Genomic DNA, 25198 nt, shown 5'->3' with positions numbered 1-25198 from the left:
TTTAGACTTTTTCGAACAAAATGAGTCTGTTTCGCTTTGGTGTCACGACTTCCAAGAGAAAGCCTGAAGATGATGAACGGTCTTCAATGTCTCCCTCGGGAACAAAACAAAAGAAACCAAATGAAGATGATGAACGGTCTTCAGAGTCATCATTGGGAACGAAACAAAAGAAATCAAATGAAGATATAACTAAAGACCAAAAATACGATCGTGAAAAATGGGAACGGCAATTTAAGCTCCACTGGAAGATCCATGAACCGTGGCTAAATTTTAACGAATATACTAGTCTAATGTCGTGTACATACTGTCAGAAGTTCCCCACCCATTCAGAAAAAGAAAGTGCACTTATCAGGGGAACACAAAATCTCAAAATACACCCAATAAAAATACACAAAGTGACACCCCAGCATTTATCTTGTTTAAAACAGTGAATCCACCAAAGTGACCCAAATTTCAAGTCTAAAGATTTATTGTCAGACACTAAACTTGGGCAATGTATTCTTAAGCAGCAATGTAAGCCTGATCAGTTAAATAGATATAAGGTCCTCTTCAACACTGCATACAGTCTTGCAAAAAAAGGGAAACCCTTCAGTAACTACGAATTTATTAATTTAAATGAATTTGAATTTCAAATAAATCATAGATCTAAATCAATTCATAAACATATACAGTGAGAGTCTAGAAATATGACTAAAGATACAAGACACTTTTACATCAATAATAGATTATGGTATAATTTTCAATAATTGAGACACCCTCCCCAATACCAAAAAAAAGATTATTGGAATTCATAATATAAAAGACAATTACAATACTGTCATTACATGTATTATTATACATGTTATACCACTGTAACACTGACAGTTTGTGCTACTATTATATGAAAGTGGTTGCCAGGCAATATATTTGTAAACTTAACAAAACATTACAAGCAGTTCAAATATGATGAAACAAGCTAATCTAACACCAAAAATTTTGTATCTTAATGAGTTATGAAATATTTCATGTAAAAGTGGGACCTGAGATTTAGGTTGTGGACCTTTCAGTTTGGAATGTCAAAGCTCCTGGACCTTCCAGTACCAAATGCTAATTTGAACCCCTGGATTTAGGTATTCTGCTATTTGGTTGCAGGCGATGAGAAAATTTACAATATTGGCTGATGTCATTCGGGAAGCTAACTTCAAATCACATGTGGAGTATAATTGGACAGTATATATATTTATATATATAAACATATAAAAAGTGTACAAAACAACACCAATATTAAAAAAAGGAAACATTAAATGTATCTACAAATATTTTGGATAACATATATCCTTCATCAGTATGATTAAGGGAATAATAGATAAGATTTTGAAGTGAAAGGATGCGTTTCTGTGAGCTCCTGATTGATAATCACCATGGTTTTACTAAACAGTTTTACTGTTGTTAAATCACTGTTTAATTCTTTTAATGCAACTGTACTTTTTAATGAAAGTAGTGAAAGTAGTTAATTAACTGATCAAGTTTTAGAAAATGAAAGTATTTCATTGAATTTATCAGCTGAAAATGTACCAGACTTTTTGCAAATATCTCCAAAGAAACATAGTGTAACTATTCATGTCTCATCACATATGATACAGGATGTTCAAAGAATTTTGGATAATGATTTAAATTTTATAAGGAGTCACTTTCAGTATGGAAATATATACAAAACTGTGAACAATTCAGTGACAGTAACACTATACGTAAGTACTGGTACAATTAATGTGCAAGGTCGCAATGTTTTTACTTGGATTGATACTTTTGTTGTTAAATGTGAATTACTTGAAAAGGAAATTATTTCATCTCAACCAAGGTCATCAACACCAGTTGAATTTATTTAAGACATTTCCAATAGCTCAATAGATTCAAATGTAGAAAACTCACAAATATCTGAAAATGAAAATCAAGAGGAGAGCCTCAATCTCCAAATGATTCAATAACTGAACTGAAATCAAATTATATCAGTACCAACTCTATATATGAAGGAAAAAGTTGGTGGAAATGACATAAGTGGTGGAAAGTCCTTGAAAGATTTTGAAATGGATTATGAAAGTTTGCTTATAGCAGCTCGTACTTGTAGTAACTCTGACTGTAACATTATAGTCTCAGGACTACCTCCCAGGAATGATGTAGATGTTTACAGGGCGAATGTGGTTTTAGAGAGATTATGTCAACACCTTGGACTGGTTTTTATAAGACAGTATGAAATGTATATGAGTGACAGCTTCAATCAAAACAAACATTTCTATGTTCATGATGGTATTCATTTCAATTCAAGAGGAACATCAAGATACATCAGAACAATAGATAACATAATAGGAATAATCAATTCACATGATGACTGTGAGAACTGTGGTGAACCGTTACCATAAAACATCCTTCTGTAGATTTAATATGAAAATTAAATGCTTCAAGTGTAATAGGTATGGCCACAAATTAAAATTTTGTACTGCTTGAAAAAATGGCAAAGAAGAAAATCAGGGGTTCAAATTAACATTTGGTACTGGAAGGTCCAGGACCTTTGACACTCCAAACTGAAAGGTCCACAACCTTAATCCTAGGTCCTACTTTTACATGAAATATTTCATAACTCAGTAACTAAGATACAAAATTAATGTGCTTTTGGTGTTAGGTTATACTGATCTTGTTTCATCATATTTAAAGAACTGCATGTAATGTTTTGTTAGTTTTACAAATAATTTCCAGGCCACCATATACATAAAGCACTACACTGTCAGTGTCACTGTGGTATAACATGTATAATAATAAATGTATTTGTCTTGTATATTATGAATTCCAATAATCTTTTTTTTTGTATTGGGGAGGGTGTCATTGTGGGTGGGTGTGTTGTCTCAATCATTGACAATTATACCATAATTTCAGGGCTCACACTACTTCAGAATCATAGGGAGAAGTGACTTCTCTTTTTGAAACTGATAGGGAGAAGTGGCGAGATTTGAAAGAGGAGTGTTCAAAGTTGCTCGCGGCGCTACAATGTTTGGTTTTAACTATAATACAAAGGGCTATATATGTATCTTTTTTTATATTTTTGTTAAATTTATTCCCGAGTATACAGTTAAAGTAAGAGTTCCAATTCAAAGCTGTTTAAGTTTATCATATCTATTTGCACAATTATTACATTAGTTGTCTTGTCAGAAACAACCAACTAAGTATCTAGCATTGATAAAAAAAGAACTTTTGTTTATACCAAAAAGGAAAAAAAAGTTGTTCAGGGGTTAAAATTTTTTGTTACAGCTCACGAGCCCAGGACTTATTGGTAGCAGGATTTTACTAGCCCTGTTGAAAGAGCTGCTAGCCCATCAAAACTGACCTGTTTGCCCGAGTATACCTTACAAATTCAGAGTGGGTGTCCCTTGTTTTGAATGCGGCATTATACACGGTATTTGATAAAATAAATCAAATAAATTTTTGTTTTATTAATTATATCAAGGATCTCTTAGACATCTTTTTGGATTTCCCTTGTACTATGGATTGTTAAATATTTTCGGGCACAGAAAACATGTTCATTGGTCTTGTCATGTGAAACCAGTGGTTCAATTCGTATATTTGTTGTTCCCACATACAAAGCAAACTTTATTAGCGTGATCAGGAAAATAACGGCAATATTCACAAAACATCATCCCTTGTTTATCATCAGTAACAGTCGACCTTGCCCATAGGGAATCTTTCTGTCCATGACACTATGTTTTTTTTTCCGCTTTTCCTGGTCGTATTTGGCATTTTGTGGGATAAATTTTCAGCCTCATTACCCCCTTCATCTACCGATTTTCGTTTTGAAACTGACAAAGTTTCTGTGGTGGCCGTACTAAAATGTTTAGAAATAATTTGTGCATGGTTTCAAGCTCAAATTAACAGCTGTCCGACAAGACAGGTCAATATCGATCATTACATCATACACCCAAGTACCATTAATTGAAAATCTCGGCATAAGCAATGTACAATACCCCCTGTACTGAGAAATTGATATTGAAAGTACGTGAATTGCGATCAATACATGATACCGGTCCAACCAGAGTTAGTTGTTCTATTTTTAAAACATGTATAAAATCGGTTCAAATTCTTGGAATCCCGGATGACGTAATTGAATCTGATTGGCTAAGAAAGAATAGTGATGAGGGGATTTTCCACTTACTATTTTGGAAATGCCAAGAATTTTTTGTTACTAGTCCGTCGGGCATATTCGGTTACAAGTTTTAATTGCCCGAAGTGTAAAAGTCTAGTCCCGGGCGTCGGGCTAGTGGATTGTTTAACCCCTGGTTGTTATATCAATTAAAATTCAATTAAAAAACTACTCTGTTATCATGTTTATGAAATTCAGTGTTTCTCATTAAAAAAACATATAGATTTAACAAAGTGAAGCTCTGCTGGGACATAATATAATGATATTAGTATAATAATAGTCCCAGAATTGAGCAACTTTAATAAATAAATTGAAACATTGCATATACATGAAAATATATTGACTGATTGTTGGTTGCTTAACGTCCAGTGGCAAATATGTCATGCATAATCAGGACGAGAACAAATTAACAATAAATACAATAGGTAGGTTCTGTAATAGAGGCGTCCGGGAGTAAGGTCGGAGAAATTGAGACTACCACGGGAAATGAGGGAATATTGGAAAGGCACAGAAATTTAGCCTTGCAACAGGCCACCTACGGACCCCTCAAAGAGTTGTTGCAAGGGTTCTTAACGTGCAAAGAGCTTGGCACTCTATTTACACGAGGCATCGGATTTAACGTCCACATTCTGACCTGACGTGGCTGGAAATTTGTACATCCCGCACAGCTAAACAGACGTTCCACTTTAGCAAGGGTTTTACTGCCGGTCGGAGGAAGACCAATGGTGACCATACTTCTATTCCCCTGTCACCCTTGGGGGGAGCATGAAAATTTATACATCATTCAAGTAGATCAAGTATTAAATGCGTGTGGAAAGCGTAATTTTTCCTTTTGCAATCAATATTATATTCTTCTGATGGGGTGGACAGTGGGTACCCTTCTCTCACCTCCCGCCCCTATCTCCCACCTCCCCCCACCTCCCTCAAAAGCTGTTGAACCCCTCTCTTCTGTCAGCTGTGCCATTCGTTCGTAGTCATTATCGTAAGAATCCGGATTTCGTTCATATCTGGTCCGTTTCCGATGAATGCTGTACAAATATTTCAATGGCCGACGAGAAAAATTACAAAAATAAACGATGTTTGAGACGCTATTTGGAAGGGAATATGGCGTTTTTAAAGCAATACATGGATAACAAATTTACTTAATGCATCTTTCATCACGTTCTAATAAATTAACAAACTTATTTTGCCGACAGTTAAAATGATTTGAAGTAAGCTCTCGAGGGGTATACAATAAAAATATGGCTTTGAAATGACGATACTGATAGTTAAAAAAGGTCAGCAAAGTTAATTTTTATTTTTTTCCAAATCGAAGGTCTGTCAAGCGTAGCTAGTAACCAAAACGAAAGTCCGATTGCAAAAGTGGAAGGTCACGGACCTCGGACCACCACTAATTTGAACCCCTGAAAATGCCAATTTTACATCTGTTTCAAACAAATTTGATGTACTGACAATATTATGTTCTGAATGCAATTTATTTCCATGCATGTGTAAATTATTTTCTTTTGTCACAAGGGCTTCAGATTTCTGAGAAAACTAGAAACACTAGAAAATCTATTAAAGAAAAGAATGAGAGTCATTTCTCACTTGACACAACCCAGGAAATGTCTACTGTCAAACTTTATAGTACTAATGATGGGTTGATTAGTTCTGATAATTTTAACACTGATTCTCAGACATCTGAACAGGATACATTACTTGGTATTAAACAGCATGATACAAACTGTGTAATGTTTGATGATGAGTCTAATGTAGATAATTTATTGTTACCTCTCCCTCAGGTCAGTTTAATGATTGATGTGAAATTATTCTATGTTTCTGTATTTACTTTGGCAATTATTGTTTGTATATATTATCTAATCAATTTAGAAAACCATGCATTGACAGGGAAACAAATAGACTTTAATGATAAGATTTTTAATTCTTATGGTTTTAGTAAATCCAAAGGTATAAGGATTTGTTCTCATAATGTTAATAGGATTGAAAGTAAATTTGAAGAAATTAAACATAACCTTATGTTTTCTGATAACCAACCTGATGTATTAGGATTGTGTGAAACATTTTTAACAAAACACACTACTGATAATGAATTACAAGTACCTGGATATGTATTTGAAAGAAAGGACAGAACATCACAAGGTGGGGTAGGTCTGATTGTTTATTTTTCTGAAACAATTAAATTTTAAAGAAAAAACAACATCGAAATAGGGGGTATTGAAACACTGTGGGTTGAAATTAAACCAGATTACAAAAAATCCTTTTTATTATGTTTTGTGTATAGGCCACCAAAGTCACTGATGGATTGGGTTGATGATTTTGAAAAAGAAATAAGAGTGGCAATGACCATGAATTGAGATATAACAATTACGGGTGATTTTAATTTTAATTTTAGAGCACCAAACAAACCTCCTAAAAAATGGCTGAATGTTTTAGAATCATACAATTTTCAACAACTGATTGTAGATGCCACAAGGGTAACAAAAGATTCTAGTACATTGATTGATCATATTTATGTCAATAATCCAAATATGGTACAGGAATCACATGTGTGTAGATATGCAATTAGTGACCATTATCCTATCTGTTTAACAAGGAAAGAAGCAAATATAGGAAAAAAGAATACACACAGTACAATTACTTACAGAAATTTCAAAAATTTCAACCAAAATGAATTTTTATTAGATCTGCAAACTACACCTTTTCATAAAATTGAATTTGAAGAAAACCCCTCTGACTTGTCTACAATTGTTTTATGATATGTTGAACAAGGCTTTAGATAAACATGCTCCTGTTGTTAAAAAGAGAGTTAAAAGGGACAGACAGCCTGAATGGTATAACAGTGAAATCATTTACGCTAGGAATATGAGAGATAAATATAATGCACTTGGTTTATGGAGTGAGTATAGATTTTGGAGAAATAAAACTAAACAAATTATAGATAACTCAAAAAAGAATTATTATAAAAATATGGTAAAAGACTCCAATGACCCTAAAACTTTATGGAAATGTCTTCACAGTCCCAGCAAACACAAAAACATCTTTAAAATGTTTTTAAAATGTTGTGTCTAATGTCATGAAAATATCACAAAAAAATGTGAGAAAAACATTAAATGTATGGTAGAATATATATCGCTAAAACGTTTTCTAATATATTTTCTAAAACATTTGCATAATATAATTAAAATGTTGTAAAGAAATGTCATGATAATGTGAAAAACAATGGCGTATAAAACATTTTGATAATCTTTTAAAAAATATTTTCTAGGAATATTTTCTGAACGTTTGAAAAACATCATGAACATCAAATAATGTTATAAAAATGTTTTTTGGATGTTTTCTTGCAAGTGAGACTGTGCCTAAAAAATGTTTTCAAAATGTTTTAAGAAGATGTTTTTGGTTGATATCTAGATCATATCAATATAAAAATTTCTGTACTTTTGATTGAGTTTCCTGCTTTTTTAAATTACAAATCATTAGTTAAATTAATTTATACACAGTGATTAATTCTATATACAAACAAGAATAAATCAGTTGTTTTGCTAAGCATATGAAATTCACAATTCAAAGTCTCTAAAAACAAGAAGTATCTACAAATTTTGACACATCCAAAATGGCAGACATAACTCATCATGGTCAAGCCACTTACCAAATATGAAGTCATTCTGTTCATCAGCATTACTAATTAAAGTAATGAAAAATTTGAGAACATTCAACATTTTGAAATACAATGTATAAGCAAACAGGAAACAGGTGCCAGATACAAAAATGTTGACACATCACAGTTCATCACTATCAAGCAGCTCATTAAATATGAACTCATCTTTATCAGCAGTTTTGGGAAAAACAGTGGTGAAATTATTTGTTGGACAAAATCCGACAAATATAGGTGGACAGACGACAGACAGTGCAAGAAAGCCCACATTCCAACCACAATAGTATAATGTTTAGTTTTTCACTCTCAACTTTTATTACCTATCTTATACACATCATGCATATGTCAACCTGAACATGCATGACATATATGCCATTGGACATTATGCAAACATTATACACATTTTTAAGTTCAAGTTACATTGACTAAAACTTGTGTGCCAAATTCAGATTTTTCAATACAACTTCTCTTTCTAAACTATAACGCTACACTTCTAATAGGGTTACATCTTAAGTCAATAATCATTGATAATTGGCTGAAGAGATGAGAACAAAACACCATTTTACATCAACTATTTGATTTATTTAAGAATACATTGAAAAAGTCAATCAATTGTCTTATTCAAAATCACTTGGAATGTCTTGTAGTGTCTTACAATGTCTTATATCTTTTTCTTGCTGTGCCATGCTTCTGAAAAAAAAATTAATCTTACATTCATATATAAACTTCTTGCACATTCCTTTATTATAGAACGATTCACGTTGCCTGAAGGATATACATCCCCTCCCCTTTAAAGTTTTGAAACAAATAACGATGATAGTCTGTCGGAAGGGGACGATAAATGGCTGACCGTGTTAAGAGAGAACAATATGCCACGCTGAACTTCATTTAGTTATTAAAAAAAAACACATAAAAAACTTTAGACTAGATATGTGTCCAGTCAAGAGTCTTATTTCATTATATTCGTTGATTGTTGTCTATCATAATTTTTTTCTTTTATTGTTTTGTATAAATCAGGCTGTTGTTTTTTTTTTTGTTTCTTTTAGTTTTCATTAAATGCATTGTATCATGTAGGGGCCTTTAAAAGCCCTGCTACATAATGTCATTAAACATCTTATTGTCCTTTTTAAGTGTTAAACTCTGTAGAGTGACATAGTTTATAACTTGTCATTTGTATCTTAGGGCATATGATACAGTCCTAGAAGTATACTATAGGCACATAATAACTTATCGAAGTGTTACGCATTGTTTTCGCAATGATGATAATAATATAACTTAACTTCCAAGAAACACGCAGATGTAATTAAATGAGTTGTTTATATGTATTTGAAATACTTCAAAGGAAAGCAAATATGTTGTTTATGAAAGCACACTGTTGGACTAAAAGATTGATTTAAATAAACAACTTGTTTCTATTTTGTCACCAAAAAAATAATTTATTCAAATATCCAGATAACTTTTCTGTATTGTATGCCCTTAATCTTGAATGTAATGCATTGTTTATGCTAAATATTTGAATTAAATATGGAATAACAGTAATTCTGTATGAAAATCTTACTTCAAAAAAAAATTCTCCTGAAAGGTTGTAGACATTCCAAAGAACCTGCGCCACTTCCAAATTGTAAACCTGCATATTAAACTTGTCCTTTGTGGCTTTTCTTTTAGCTCCTGTTAAAAAATAAAAGATACATTGTATGAACATTGTGTGTATGAAGCAATAAATATAATTTTAAGCAACAGTTTATATTATCTTGCTTGTACTGAAGACTTACATAGTCTTTGTAATGTTCATTAAGCTGTTAAGGGAAATTCAATTTAATGTTTTGCAAATACATACATACACTGATTTTACTAGAAAAAAAAATCTCCATATTCAAATGGTGCTTATATTAGTGTTATTGTAACTTGTTTGTGTGCCTCGGAAACAAGGTATTGAGTCATGCTTATTGGAATAGTTGTTGTTGGTTTAAGTCTGTCAAATTTCTTTTTTATAATGTGTATTTAATGTTGGCAGTTAGTTGTTTTGTTTCAATTGTGTTAGAAAAATTTAACATTTGTTTGTTAAGGCTTCAAAGTAGACTATATGGCATTGGTTTTCTCAGTTTGAAAGCCGTACAGTGATCTATAATTTCTTTTACCCAAGTCATTTAAATTCTGGTGGATAGCTGTCTCATACACCTTATCGCTATTTCAGTATTTGGAAATCTGTCCCGCTTGAACTTTTTTCGTCAGTATACGTCATACAATAATACACCTTATCACTATTCCCGATTGACCCGAGAATCTATCCTGCTTGAACTTTTGACGTCAAACAACAATAACTTTTCCATTGTGGCATCAGATATTTTTTATGATGACGTCAAAATTTTAAGGGAACTTGTGACAGTTGTGTGATGTCCAGTAATGGCGGACAAATAGCGATAAGGTGTATTACTTTCAATTGTGGTGTCAAATATTTTCTAATATGACGTCGACATTTTACGGGAAGTTTTGTGATGTCCATGGCCAGTAATGGCGGACAAATAGCGATAAGGTGTTTTGGCAATCAAACACACAAGCCACATATCCTTATAATTTTTTTATATCAATGAACAAATTCATAATTGGTGTACGTAGATGCTTGAACAGTGGCGGATTTAGGGGCCCTGACCCCCTTATGGAGCTAATTATAAGATAAATGTATAAACTATTTACAAGTATCACTCCAAACGTTTGCTTGCCTTGGGCAGGGGCCCCCCTTTTTTCAAAACCTTGATCCACACCTCCAGAAACAGATGTAATTTGGTTCCGATTATGATTGAACACACACAATGAATGCACAAGTTTCGTCTTAACAGATTAATCATTCTTACCAATTCTTACCAAGTGAGTATATATCACGTAACAAACAATTTTCTTGGCTCTCTTTGTTGATGTCCTGTCTTTTTCGAAATGCAAATTTCAAAATCATTTCCGGTGATAAAACAAAAGTCCATTCCGGAAAAGGTCGGTTTTCCGTAAGGCATATAAACGATACGAAAATTGAACTTAGTACAGTTACAGTTTTCATTTCCTAATTTCTAAAATACACACGAACGAAATGAATAAACATTAAAGAAAGGTGATTGTTTATTGATACATTATTGCTTAATTTAATGTTGACTCTTTTGAATTTTAATATAGGAAGGAATAAAATCTGACTTCAAGGATCTTCAAGATATCAATTAAGGATTTCAACCATAGTATCTTGCTTGTCATGATATTGATGAAATGTAGTACTATATATTATCCTGAAAAAAACGAGCTAATTCCACAAAACGTTGTTTGTGGGTGGGGTTTTGAATAAAGTTTAAATAAAATGTTATTTTTATATCCGTAAAATGTTGAATAAAATATCAGTAAGACTATTAAGTAATGTGTATGTCAGAATATTTTATAGAAAACATTAAGCTGATATTTTTCAGATGTTTTATGTAAAAAAAATTAATTTTACGTTATAAAACATTTTATGCAAATAGCAAAACTATATTTTCTTTAAAACATTTTTTTGCAGAATGTTTTTTGGATATTTGGAAAATATTTACTTTAAATGTTGTTAAAATATAAAATACCAATTGAAGAAAATATTATTTTTTTATATTAAAAAATATCTACGGGATATTTTAGAACAATGTTTGAGAACATGAATAAAAGATATTAGCAAATAATATTTTGTTAATGTTGTAAAAACATTTTACTTAAATGTTAGAAATAAAACATTTAAAAAACAATAAAATAAACATTTTTTTTATATTTAAATGATATCTTATTGAAATATTTTGTGAGAGACGTCCATATGACGTTTAGAAAATGTTTTTAAAATGTTGTGTGTTTGCCGGGGTCTGAACCCAAAAGTTAAAAATACACCATATGAGTTAGCCACAGAAGATAACAATACAACAAAAAGTAGAAAATCAATAGCAGAAACTTTTGATAACTTTTTCACTTCCTGTGCTGAAAAATTAAGAGAACAAGGAAGCTATACACCTGTAAACAAAGCAGATTTCAGTAATCTTGATAAATTTGTTAGACATAAACATGATAAATTTTCTATACCACCAGTGATCATGAATGAACTATTTAATGAGTTAACAAAACTTGATATAAACAAAGCATCTGGTATGGATAATATTGGACCAAAAATCCTAAGATTAAGTGCCCGTTTTATTGCATCACCTCTCACATACATATTTAACCGAATGATAGATACTGGCATATATCCTTCTTTACTGAAGAATGCTAAGGTAACACCAGTTTTCAAGGATGGTGACAAGCTTTTAGCAACAAATTACAGACCTATATCTGTTCTTCCAACTTTATCACAATTAATAGAAAGACATGTTTCTAATAATATGTACAAATACTTATCTAAACTTAAACTTTTACACCCTACACAATCTGGTTTCAGGCCGCAGCATTCTTGTCAAACTGCACTTATTAATATCATTGACAAATGGTTGCAAGAAATGAATGATGGTAATTTAAACCTAGCAATTTTATTAGATTTTAAAAAAGCTTTTGATTTGGTAGATCATGACATTCTTTGTTTAAAGCTTGAAATTTATGGATTTAGTGAGGCTACTGTTAGTTTTTTCAAGTCATACCTGAATAACAGAAAACAGCAGGTAAACATTTGTAATGTTTATTCTGAACAACAGCCTGTAAAAGTTGGTGTCCCCCAAGGTTCTATACTTGGTCCTCTATTGTTTGTGCTATTTATAAACGACCTTCCCTTATGCATTGAAAATTGTGAAACAGACCTATATGCTGATGACACCACTCTTCATAAATCAGGAAAAAACATAGAAATATACATGATGATGTTCAAGAAGATTTATACAGGGTTGAAGAGTGGTGCAAAATGAATAACATGTTCATTAATGCAAATAAAACAAAATGTTTGGTTACTGGAAAAAAGCAGAAACTATCAATTCAGACTTATCAACCAAACTTGATAATAAATTCAAAAGTATTACAAAATTCTTCATGTGAAAAATTATTAGGTGTTAGAATTGACAGCACACTTAACTGGAGAAATCAAATTGACCAAGTTTGTGCTAATATATCATCCAGAATATACCTTCTTTCTAAAATAAAGAAATTTTTAGATATAAATGCACGGAAAACATATTACAATGGGTATATTCTGCCCCTACTTGACTACTGCTGTATTATTTGGGGTGAGTGTAAAAATGAAGGGATAACAAGAATTTTAAAACTCCAAAAAAGGGCAGCAAGATTAATTCTAGATGCAGATCCTGTATCCCCTCAGCCCCCTTATTTAAAAAACTTGGGTGGATGACAGTTCACAATAGAATCAAATACCACAAATATTTACTTCTATATAAATGTATGCGTATGGAAGCACCAATGTACCTAGTTCAAAAGTTTAAACTGAAATCAGATAATAATCCTTACTCCTTGAGAGGTGTCACTCAAGGTAATCTGATAGTTCCTTAGCCAAAAGCTGAGCTATTTAAGAAATCTTTTGTTTATTCTGGATCAGTGTTATGGAATGGACTACCACACAAAATGCGTAAAGCTCAAAACACTTATACTTTTAAACAAAGTATCAAGAAGTACTTAACTCAGTCCTGATAAGATTATGTTTTCTACAATGTATTTTTATATTTTTTGTTTTTTTATTGTTATTTGATTTTTTGACTACATGTACATCTTGAACAGCTTTATATCTTATCATGTTAACAATATTACATTGAACTACTTGACTGTTAATTAACTATGTGTAAATATCTGTTTTTGATGGTATTGTAATTTGTATGTGAGGGCCTCAGGGAAGACTAGTTTATTGTAACTAACTGAGTTTACCCTCTTTAAATAAAGAATTTATTATTATTATTATTATTATGATGATGTAAAATTAATGATATCAGTCAATTCTGATTGAACTGAAACAATCTTTACAGCGGCCTCGTAAGGAAGATAGTTGACTAATAAATAGACGTTTGATATATTATTATAACATCGCCTTTATATGTTCCGATATATGACACTATACTAGTTATTGATCCCTATAGGTATCTTTCGAGGAGAAACCTCACCCCCAAATAAATAGGACACTATATATAAGTTGAAGTTTAGTAATTTTGATTTTCCATTTTCTTGTAACATTATAGGAAGTAAGCGAATATTTTCCGTGTCCTTTACCAGAGGACAATGTATACAGAAGCGTTACCAACCATTTAAGTTCCAGACCAATGAAAGCATGAGTGACTGTATCTTTGCTAAATCAATCTGTAGTGAAGAAGGACAAATTTTATACAAAGACTATTCAACAAAGGATGATAGAACATGCCGGTGTGATTATACAAAGAACTATTCATTTACAAAAACCCCAAGACATGCTTGCTATTGTATACCAACAGAAGAAGACTGTTCCTGCTACATTACATCCTGTCCAGTTAACTCAACCCTGACAACAGGTATATTTACTTTGAATTTCATATTAAGTTAATTATGAAATATTTAGATCTAGTAAAACGTTTCCAATCAATTATTGAAAAATAGAAATTTAAATAACCAATACCTTGCTAGGTTATGTTATTCTGTGACTAGACATGCTAGATGTGAGCAATTTTTCTAACAATTTTTTTTTATAGAACGAAATCTGAATTTTAGAACATATCAGTGTACTTCAAAATTCAAAACGAAATGGATTAACATTGACAGATATTTTATGGGCATTCATGATTGTTTTTCATATAGATTTGCATCAAATAATACATTTTTGTCGAGCCTGCGACTTTTGTCGCAAAAGCGAGACATAGCGATCCTACATTCCGTCGGCGGCGGCAGCGTCCACAAATATTCACTCTGTGGTTAAAGTTTTTGAAATTTTAATAACTTTCTTAAACTATCCTGAACTTCTACCAAACTTGGACAGTAGCTTGTTTATGATCATAAGATAGTATCCAGAAGTAAATTTTGTGAAAAAAAATTCCTGTTTATCCGTATTTTACTTATAAATGGACTTAGTTTTTCTGCCAGTTAACATTACATTCACTCTGTGGTAAATGTTGTAAAAATTTTAATAACTTTCTTAAACTATCCTGGATTTGTACCAAACTTTGACAGAAGCTTGTTTATGATCAAAAGCTAGTATCTAGAAGGAAATTTTGTCAAAATTTATTTCCTGTTTTTCCTTATATTACTTATAAATTGACTTAGTTTTTTTTCCAGTTAACATTACATATAGTCTGCAATTAAAGTTTATAAAACATTTATTAGATTCATAAACCATCTTCGATTTTTTCCAAACTTGGACAGAAGCTTCTTACAATCAAAAGATAGTATCTAGAGGAAAATTTTTAATAATTTTTTCCCCATTTTTGTTGAGCCTGTGACTAATATCAAAAGTAGGCGAGACACTGGGTTCCGCGGAACCCTTACAAATTTTGTAATAAAAAGGTGTATGTGACAATGTAATTGTTATTATTAAAAATGCAAACAATTAAATTACCCTGTAATTTTTTAATCATGATGCCTGGTATTGGTGAATGTGATCAAATTAACATCATTCTGACTAATGGGAACAATTTAAAATCAACAGCAGTTTACCGATGTTCCAATCTCATCAATCGATTAGGAAAATACATATTAAGGCGAAAAGGAGAAACCAGGAGGGGATTGCATGAACTCAAAAACAAAACAAAAAAAAAAGTTGCGTCAAAACTAAGATATCCTGCTATGCATGCATCACTTGCTATGCAAATGAATTTTTTATAAATGTCATTTTCGGAAATGATATACAATCGTCGAAGTTAAAGGTGAGACGATTCTTTTGGTGAACTTAAACTTCATAACATAGCGCTAGAGGGTTAATTCATTCTCAATCAAATCGAGTGTCATTTCTTAGAATAGGTAAACAATTGAGAATCCATGTTACATGTGCAATTCAAACAAGTGTACTGCAAAAGATAGAATTTCAGTCAATAAATGTATGCAACTATAATAACTGTTAGAAATTCCTGGATTTTCAATATTAATAACATTTGACAAGCTATAACACTTGGTATTTGAAACTGTATTATGTATCTGTACGTATTTTCTGTGTTTATTTTAGATTATGTTTGCACTCCAAACATGTATAAGGGAAAATCAAAATGTACAGACACAATACGGTAAGACTTCAAATGCCTCGTTTTAAAGATATGTTACAGCTTGATATTTTGTATGTGTTAACTAATATGAATTAAAATAAGCCTTTAATATATATATCAATAAAACATCAATTTCGTAAAACAACTGATGTTTGTCTTTCTCACATAACAACACAATTTAATCAGTTACTTGTCTTTCAATTGTATGAAAAATATAACCTGAAGGAAATAATTTCTTTACAATGACTAATCAATTTTTCTATTTAAGTCAAATGCTACTTATAAAAAATACATATATCTACTTATCTAGTAAATGTATTTCTTTGTCTGTTATTAAAGTGAAAAACTAACTGATTAAAAAAACTTGAAATAGTTCAAAGTACTAATTTATAAGGATTGTCTAACCCAGTAGTTGATAACATTCACTGTATTTTTTCGTTCTCAATGCTCTTCCCCTTTTATTTTTGCCTTTGTTTTTTAACTAGAGCTTCAGTTATGAGTCTTTCTTATTTTAGACAAAACGAGCTTTTGCGTTCACAATTATAAGGCTGGTATATTATGTTATAGTAAACGAATGATGTACTATAAATGCACATGTCATTTGCTCTGGTAACATAAATTGTCACCAAATTGTTAGTCAAGTAGATTAATTAGTTGCAAAAAGATCAACATACTTCAATACATATGTATTGAAAATCTCTTGTAGATATTCCAAAACAATAGAAGAAAAAAACCAAGTAAATATGGAAAAGGATAACTTGTGGCTTGATAACATATGTAAGTTACTACATTTCTTTGAAATTTCATAATCGTAAAAAAATATATAAACTAATTTTAAATCGAGATACATATTTAATGTAACATGTTTTCACACAGTGAAAATTATATTGAACTATCAACAACAATTATATACACATCCAGAAGAAGTGAAAAGCTTGGAAATTTTAATTTGTTTTTAACAGTGGAGGTCATTGTCAACCATCAATGCATGATCTACATTAAACATCACTTAAATTGAACTAGAATTAATATTGAATAATATAAATAAATAGTTGTAATTAGTCCCCTACCGATGAAGTCAAAGGGGACTTTAGGTTTGCACTCCGTCCGTCCGTCTGTCCGTCTATCTGTCCATCTCTCAGTCCGGCAAATCAGTTTTCCAGACTTTGTTTCTTCGTGCTTGAAGATATTGATTTGATATTTGGTTTATTGATTTATCATGACAAGTTACAGGTCAAGTTCAATTTTCACGATTTTAGCTTTTCTCTTTGTTCAGTTAAAGCCCTTTCCCTAGAATTAAATTTTTGATGACATACTTATTAATTAGTAGATTTCTGTTCAAAGGGAAATAACTCATTTTTTAAAAGATTTGATTTTTAAAAGACAAAATGACTTTTTGGATCTTTTTCCTTTTCTTTGGTAAATTGTTTGAAGAATTTAGTGGTAGGTTTGTTTTTCATTCTTGAATATATTGATTTGATAATTAGTATACAGTTTTATAATGACAAGTTACAGATCAAGTTGGAATTTTGTTCCAGTCTGATAATTTTGTGCAGAGTTATGGTCTTTGGACATAGAAAATTCACTTAAATAATCAGTTTTCAACAGTTTTTTTAGTCATGCTTGCAGATTTTGACTTGATATTTTTATGTAGTTTACACCATGACAAGTTATAGATCAAGTTAGAATTTCGTTCCATTACAATGAATTTGTAACCAGTAGGGGACTATGTATTGCCATGCAATACTCACAGAATGCTTGATATTTTCTCTGTCCCCCTTATTATTGAAATTTACACGGTAATAAATGAGGGATTGAGTACAAAGTAGGGACTCTGTGGGATTGCGACGTCAAAGACGTTATATCTGCCACTGTATAAAATATGAAAAAATGAACTTTCTTAAAACTGCCGAATCAATGTTTTGGAGGCAGAAAAGTTAAATAAAAGTAGATATCTATGAAGCAAAGATTGTATTTTGTTTCAAACTGTAATATATGTGCACAAAATAAAATATTTTTTCACCTTTATTTACGATTACGAAAGTGTGTTGATCGCGACGTTCGGGAAAGACGTCCGTTTTTTGGCAGCACTAAGCATATTTCGTCTGTTCTCACTTTAAACCAAGCCATCAGAAATACACCAGAGATGACTATAATGAAAGTCTTTTAGCTCATTAAGATTTTTAGGTTGGTATAAAGCTTCAATTCAACCATTAACTACCGTAAATTTTTCGATTTTTTCAGAATTACGAACAATATGTTATTTCCCCTGATATTCCCGAGGTTTATACTTAGTTCATTCGATTGTATGAAAGTTTTTCTTTTAGAAACCGGTCTTTTACTGCCAAACAATTTTAAAAGATAAAAGCGAATTCTGTTTGAAGTGAACGTTTTCGCTTTCAACGTCGTCCTGATGCAAACGTAAAAGTTGAAATAAAAATTACACTCTGAGATTACACTATCGGACATTTCGCTAGCAAACATAGATCTATAAATCGTTCATTACAGGTACATGACAGTTGTTGTTCATTCGTTTGATGTGTTTTATCATTTGATTTTGCCATTTGATTAGGGACTTTCCGATTGAATTTTCATCGGAGTTCAGTATTTTTCAGTGTGATTTTACTTTTTGCAAGCGTAGAAAAATAATTATGCAAACGATAAAAAAATTGAGATAAATCCGACAGGAAACCAAAGTATTTATAAGGTACGGCAGACAAAATAAATCTTGCTTCCCCGATCAAGGCTTTTTATAGACACGGAATAATAAATTTTGTGAACATTTATATCATCATGATCATGAAATAAATAGAAATAAGGAAATTATAGCATGTTAGATTGGTTACAAACACATTTATGCAAACATGAAGCAGCTGTTTCTAGACTGAACTGGTCAGTGGTAATACAGAACCGGGTTTTCAAGAACATGAAGAAAAAGAAAAAGACATTTAAAAAAAAAAAAGCAAATCAGAAAGAGTTTTAATTGAAATTGAAAAAAAAAGAATTTATAAAAATATAGTCTATAATATGTATATATTTATTTCCGAAAGCCGACAATAAAATGAAAGAAAAATATGTGATGCTTAAGAACATTGTCCAGGGCCGGCGTAACTTCAAGGAGGAAAATGAGTCAAATGCCTCATGTTGGAAATTTCCCGAAAAATAAAGTTGAAACAAAAGCTTGTCTTCATATCAACTTGTTTTCACGGAGAATGTCTTGCAAGAAGCAAGCTCCGTTTACCCCCTGCTGTCGCCCCTGTATGTTTTGCGTGATCCATGTTTCTGATTTACTTTTAGTTTTCAGTGTCGATTGTCTTTTGTTTGTACTTATGTGTCTTATCTGTACCCGGATTTGTCTTTTGTTCATTTATTGTCCTACATTATGACTATAGTCTTAGTGTAAATTTTCATTTGTAAATGTCTGGTTTCGCAATGTTGCATGTCCAACGATGTCCAGACATTGTTCGAAAAAAAATATTTTAAGAAGATATGATGCTATTGAACACAGAAAGAAATGGTCGTTTCTTCATGAAGAATTGAACTTTAACATTAAAGAATATACAAAACTGGCTCTCTTTTTTGTGTATTGCCATATGGCCTCTTACATTGAAGGGTTAAACTTGCATTAAGTCGTGTCCAGACAGACACTTCAATAGAAAATAAAGGAATATGGAGTAAACGTGCACGGGACCTAATCGCAAACATAGTCAATGCATAACAAAAATACAAATTATCAATGGTCAGGGTTTTTATTCCTGTTCATCTTGATAGTCGCTGGAGGGTCTTCAACAATGAAAGAATCATTAATACCATAAAATAAGGTCAAGATGGTCCCTAGTGTCGAATTAAGCGGTACTTTGGGTATAATACTGCACTGTCACTATATTCAAATTCAGTCATAAAAACAATTTACCAAAGTCTAAACACAATACAAGACAAGAAAACACAAGATCCGGTATTAATGATTATGAAAATTAACAATTAACAATTAATTGCGTTTAAGAGTAAGAAAGAGTCGGGGAAACGCTCAGAATGCACGATTTTGCGTCATTTTTTCAGAGCTTCTGGGGGCCTTGAGCGACCGCCAGACCCCTCGCCATTTTTTTCGCCTCGCTCTCACTTTGCTCGTCTAATATATTTTGCCTCACTTTTAAAAGAGGCTTGTTACGGCCCTGATTTAATACTGACAAACATGAAGCATTAGCACTGAATGGATTAAATTTTAATCCGATTAAAATCAACTTATTTACAAATGGGGTTTTGTTTGGACGTAATCAGTTACGCATGGAGCGTCACTTCTCTGTGTCCTTAAAAGGTCATTTCAACTTCTGTCGATTAAAGACGACCTTTGTGATAACAATATTCGAAAGCTTAACTTTGGTTTTCGTAAACTTTACAAAGAAAATTGAACATGTCCAAAACAAGAAACTGTAATTACCACAACAGTCTTCCTGTCCTTCATCCCGCAATTGTTTATTTTTGAAGACTATAAGTGAATGAATAATTTGATTTTCTATCTCAGTACCTGCGCATATATGAAATACTTGCCACTGAACATTGAACCAAGCAAAATCAATACCACACATCGTTTCATATATTAAAATCAATCTACAGATGATTAAGCATTTCTGAGTTGGTAAGACTCCCTTGTGTGATAGTTGGCGTTTTCATCCACCACCAGACAGATTTATTCAAATACAAAATGTTCATGAATTGAAATATTTCAATTGAAATAAAAAAAATAAATAACATCCTTTTATTCAACGAGTTTATTTCACTTGGAGGTAACAAATCCGAAGTATTTTAGAGTCTAAAATGATACTTATTGAATATTTCACAAACAAATTTACAAATATAATATATTGTATTGTTGGTGACAGTTTTAAAACAATATCCGCGGCAAAATACTATAAAATTTCAATTCAAAATTTTGCATTGAAAGACATCCTTAAAATAACTTTAACTAATATGTATCTGAAAAACCAAAAGTAGCTTTGCTTTCGGAGTCAAGTGTGGCGTCCAGTTCAAAGAACAAGTATACAGTATACGTCTTTTTCCTGCTATTTGGTCGGATTGATGTCTCTTTGGTAATTTCCCGTTTTCATTTTATTGGTTTTGGTAAAGTATGCTATTCTTCTTAATTGTTGTGGTACATGTGCATACCTGCAACAATTTACCCAAATAGCTGATATGACCCATAATTAGGTTTAATTTATTTTTTTAAGAAATGTCATAATGTTGTGGTTAGACCTTCAAAGTATATATACCTTAGAATATATCATACTTTTTATTTTGTTAATGATGAAGACTCTTTGGAAATAGTCCGAAAGACATTCAGGGAAATTAAGCTCTACCGTTTTCAGAAGAAGATACCAACATAATATTACCTTAACATGGTCATATTTAATATATGGTAATTCATAACATATAATGAGATTGCTCATATTTTAGTCCATATTTTGAAATGAATGTATAAGTGGCTGTGCGGGATGTATGAATACGCAGCCGGGGCCTCGGGAACAAAGAGTTTCACATTTCTGCACGTTAAGAACTTTTGCAACAACTCTTTTTTGGGTCCATGTGTGGCCTGCATGCTGATGCAAGGGAGAAAAACTATGTCCCTATTTCTTATACACACATTTTCAGCTGGTGGCTGTTGAAATTCCTCTACTTTTCCCCGATCAATCCCTATTACAGGACCTACCTTTTGAATCTATTGATATGTTGTTCTCATCTTGAATGTATTTGAAGTATTTGCCACTGTACATGAAACAAAATGCAATATATTTTCATCTTGACTCAAGAGTGAAAGGATATGTATAACGGAACATGACAGCAACGTTACAACAAAAATAATTTGAAATAAAAATTACAATAAACAAATTCAGGCACGCATCATATTCATTATGCACATAATTTGGTTATCATATTTACTGCAAATTTTAACTCAAAGGCGTTGAAAAAAAAGACACACAGCTTTGCTTCAAGTTATGTTTTTTGTTCTTAATCTATTATTACTACCTGAAATCTTGAAGTCATCATTATCTATGCAGAGGATTCATATGGAAAGATAGATTGAAATTAGTTTTCTTTGATTGTATCAATTAAAAAAATGGTAGAAAGGGTGGAGTCATGCAGTTCTTCTCCTTCCTCCTTCCCCTTCTTCCCCTTGACCCACAAACCGACCAATGGTAGCCTTACTTAATACTTGATGCACTTCTAAAAGAAGAAACTGGTATGTGTTTAAGTAATTTGGTCAAATAGTACATGTAAATAAAAAAAATTTAAAAAAAATGAAAATTTCGTTTTTCAATGTTTTGTGCAAAATAGTTCAATTTCCCATATTTCCCTGTGCGAATTAAGATTTGTATGCTTTACTGAAGAAGATTATCAACATTATTTTATGTCATGTTCTTTTTTAAACGATTTTTGGAGAAAAATTCATAATTTATTGCAAAAAGTAAATATAGAAAAAGCTATCACATTGAAAGATATTGTTTTTGGCTATAAAATATCTGATAAATATTATTTTGGCTTTAACTATCTTATTACTATTATTGGGTTTTCAATTTATAAATCCTACTATGTATCTGATCAGAAAATGAAAAGACTTGATGTTTTTTTGTCTATTCATTAGAGAATTTACAAAACGAATGTATTATTCAAAGAAGTTAGAAGAAGTTAAATTTTTAGTTAATGTTAAGAAACATTTATTAGATTGATGTTTTATTTATTAATATAATAGAATTGAAAATCATATTTATTCTTCACAAGAAGCTTGGACTTGTTGAAGACAATGTAACAAGCAACTGATAGAAATAAAGAAATTTAAAAAGAAAAAAAAAAGATTTGTATGTACAATGATCATACGCTATTAAAAATAATTAATTTTTGAAATCTTTCTGCTCATTCTCTGTATGACGTGTGCTGTGGTAGTTATATTACTAAGTCTTTAAGTATTTTTAATGGTAAATTGAAATGTTGGCAGACAAAATGTATATATTCATGAATACCATGCAGATGCTTGGGGTCAAAGGTCAAACATATAAATGAAAACTTTGGTCCTATTATATTTCTACCACCTATATATTTCAAATAAAACATGCTTTTTGTGTATTTATTTCACTTTTAAAAATCCCACAGAGTCCCTATACAAAGAATAAAATTTCCTGATGTCAACAATATGTACCATAATCCGAAAATGTGCCAAAAGTGATCGTTGTTATATAAAATATATCAAATATCAGTTATTTTTCATGAGGTATTTTGAGTGGAAGGTTCGCAGACTTAATGTACAACCTAACATATATTTTTATAAGTGAAATGTGGTATGAGTGCCAATGAGATAACTCTCCATCCAAGTCACAATTTGTAAAAGTAAACCATTATGGTGAAAGTACGGTCTTCAACACAGAGCCTTGGCTCGCACCGAACAGCAAGCTATAAAGGGTCCCAAAAATGATAAGTGTAAAACCATTTTTAAACAGGAAAACCAACGGTCCAATCTATATAAAAAAACGAGAAACGAGAAACACTTTTGAACCACATCAAATGGTTTAACTCAATCAAAAGACATATTAACACAAACAAGTGAGCATACACTGAACAAATAAATTTGTTTTATGACACAATGTAAATACAAAATTAATAAAATAAGGAGTGAGATGTTAAACAATATCAGAAAGACAACCATAACCTTGTACAAAATGCCGCAAATGTAATACATGTAATACATGTGTAATAAGGTTACTGAAAAAAAAACGAACATAGCTTGAATACCATTACATATCTTTTTAAACTTGTATACCATACAATAGAATAACATACATACCGATCTCCTAGATAAAGTCAGGACGGGGGATTCCATAACTTCCTTCATATTGACAAAATTGGGTGACAACCCAAGCAAACATAATAGATAAATGTGACAACACTTGGGATGCAACAGCCAAACTTCCGGTGCAACTGTGATCAACACCAGTTCTTGGTGGGGTTTGTGATGCTCATTTTGTAATGTTAACTTAAGTTTTGTATGCGGTGGTGTATCTTCAGTTGCTTTTTGGTTTTTTCATATATAGTTACCAGTTATTTTCGACTTCTGATATGTATGAGCTTGAATATTCCGTTTATATCTTTTTCCTCTCTTTTATGGAGGATTCTCTTGTATCTCTCTTATATTTGTAGACTCAGAACCTAGATGGAATGACACACCACTTGCAGCTTTTATATTGATGGTTGTTTGTCTCATAAGTATATTTGGTAAGTTCAAGGTAGTATTATATTACTGTGGATTCATTATTATTCGTGGGATACCAATTTTCGTTAATTTCGTGGGTAGAAGTGAACCACGAATTTCAATGTTTAACGAATAACGAATTCTCTATAGGTTTGTATGCAGACTTTGACAAACCACGAAATCAAGTATCCACGAAAAATCAAGTTTTCCTCAATCCACGAAAATTGGTACCAACGAAAATAAGTGAATCCACAGTATTATAGTGGTTGTTAGTTAAGTATCCCAAGTCAACATTTCCACGTCTCGCACTAATAAACATGATAAAAATAATTTTTTAGCTCAAATTTATTTATAGAATTACTTTATTATGAGTTATTGTCACTTGCATTTCTCAAAAAACTTAAAAATGACAAAAACTTCAAAACATGTTCTAATGTTACATGAGTAAACAAAATTATTGCTAATACAACCGACAAAACAACTATTTAAACAGAACATTTTAATTCATTTATATTTTCGTAGGGCACATTATTCCAACGGAAGAAAATTTAATAGCATTTTTATTTGCACAAAAATGGAAAACATTTTTGTAACATTCTATTTAAGAAATAAAAACATTTTGATACTTCTTATTTGAAAAAAAAAATAACTTGAAATATTTGATAGGGGTAATAGATACATGTACTACATGTACCAATATACTATCTAATTCCTTTATATTCATTTCTAAAATTGCTTATTGTTTAATATTGTCACTGTTGTATCTCAAAAATCTTGCAATTTTTCCAATGTTACGAAACAATATCGCTAAAGCATAACCCAAAAATATACTAAATAAAAAAAATAAAACACTAGTGGTGTCATAACAATTCACAAAATAGTTAAAAACTATTTGATCTGAACAAGCCAGCACATGTCCACTGTCACACTACTTTTGCGACACAATATTCAAAAGCAGCTTTAATATGCACAATCATGGACAATATTTGTTGTAACAATCCATTTTA

General features: G+C 31.4%; 1 long non-coding RNA gene across 1 annotated transcript; it reads right to left on the bottom strand.

Annotated features, from left to right (window-relative positions):
• Positions 1–8377: 8377 nt before the first annotated feature.
• On the bottom strand, positions 8378–10731 carry LOC127721370 (uncharacterized). The gene is made up of 3 exons (XR_007991186.1): positions 10680–10731; positions 9376–9485; positions 8378–8507 (listed from the first exon to the last, which is right to left on the bottom strand). It is a non-coding gene; the product is annotated as an uncharacterized LOC127721370 (long non-coding RNA).
• Positions 10732–25198: the final 14467 nt, after the last annotated feature.

The sequence above is a fragment of the Mytilus californianus genome, unplaced genomic scaffold, assembly GCF_021869535.1.
Source record: "Mytilus californianus isolate M0D057914Y unplaced genomic scaffold, xbMytCali1.0.p SCAF_12, whole genome shotgun sequence".
NCBI lineage: Eukaryota > Metazoa > Mollusca > Bivalvia > Mytilida > Mytilidae > Mytilus > Mytilus californianus.
Note: the sequence above shows the minus strand (reverse complement) of the source record. Positions and strands in the feature narration are given on the sequence as shown.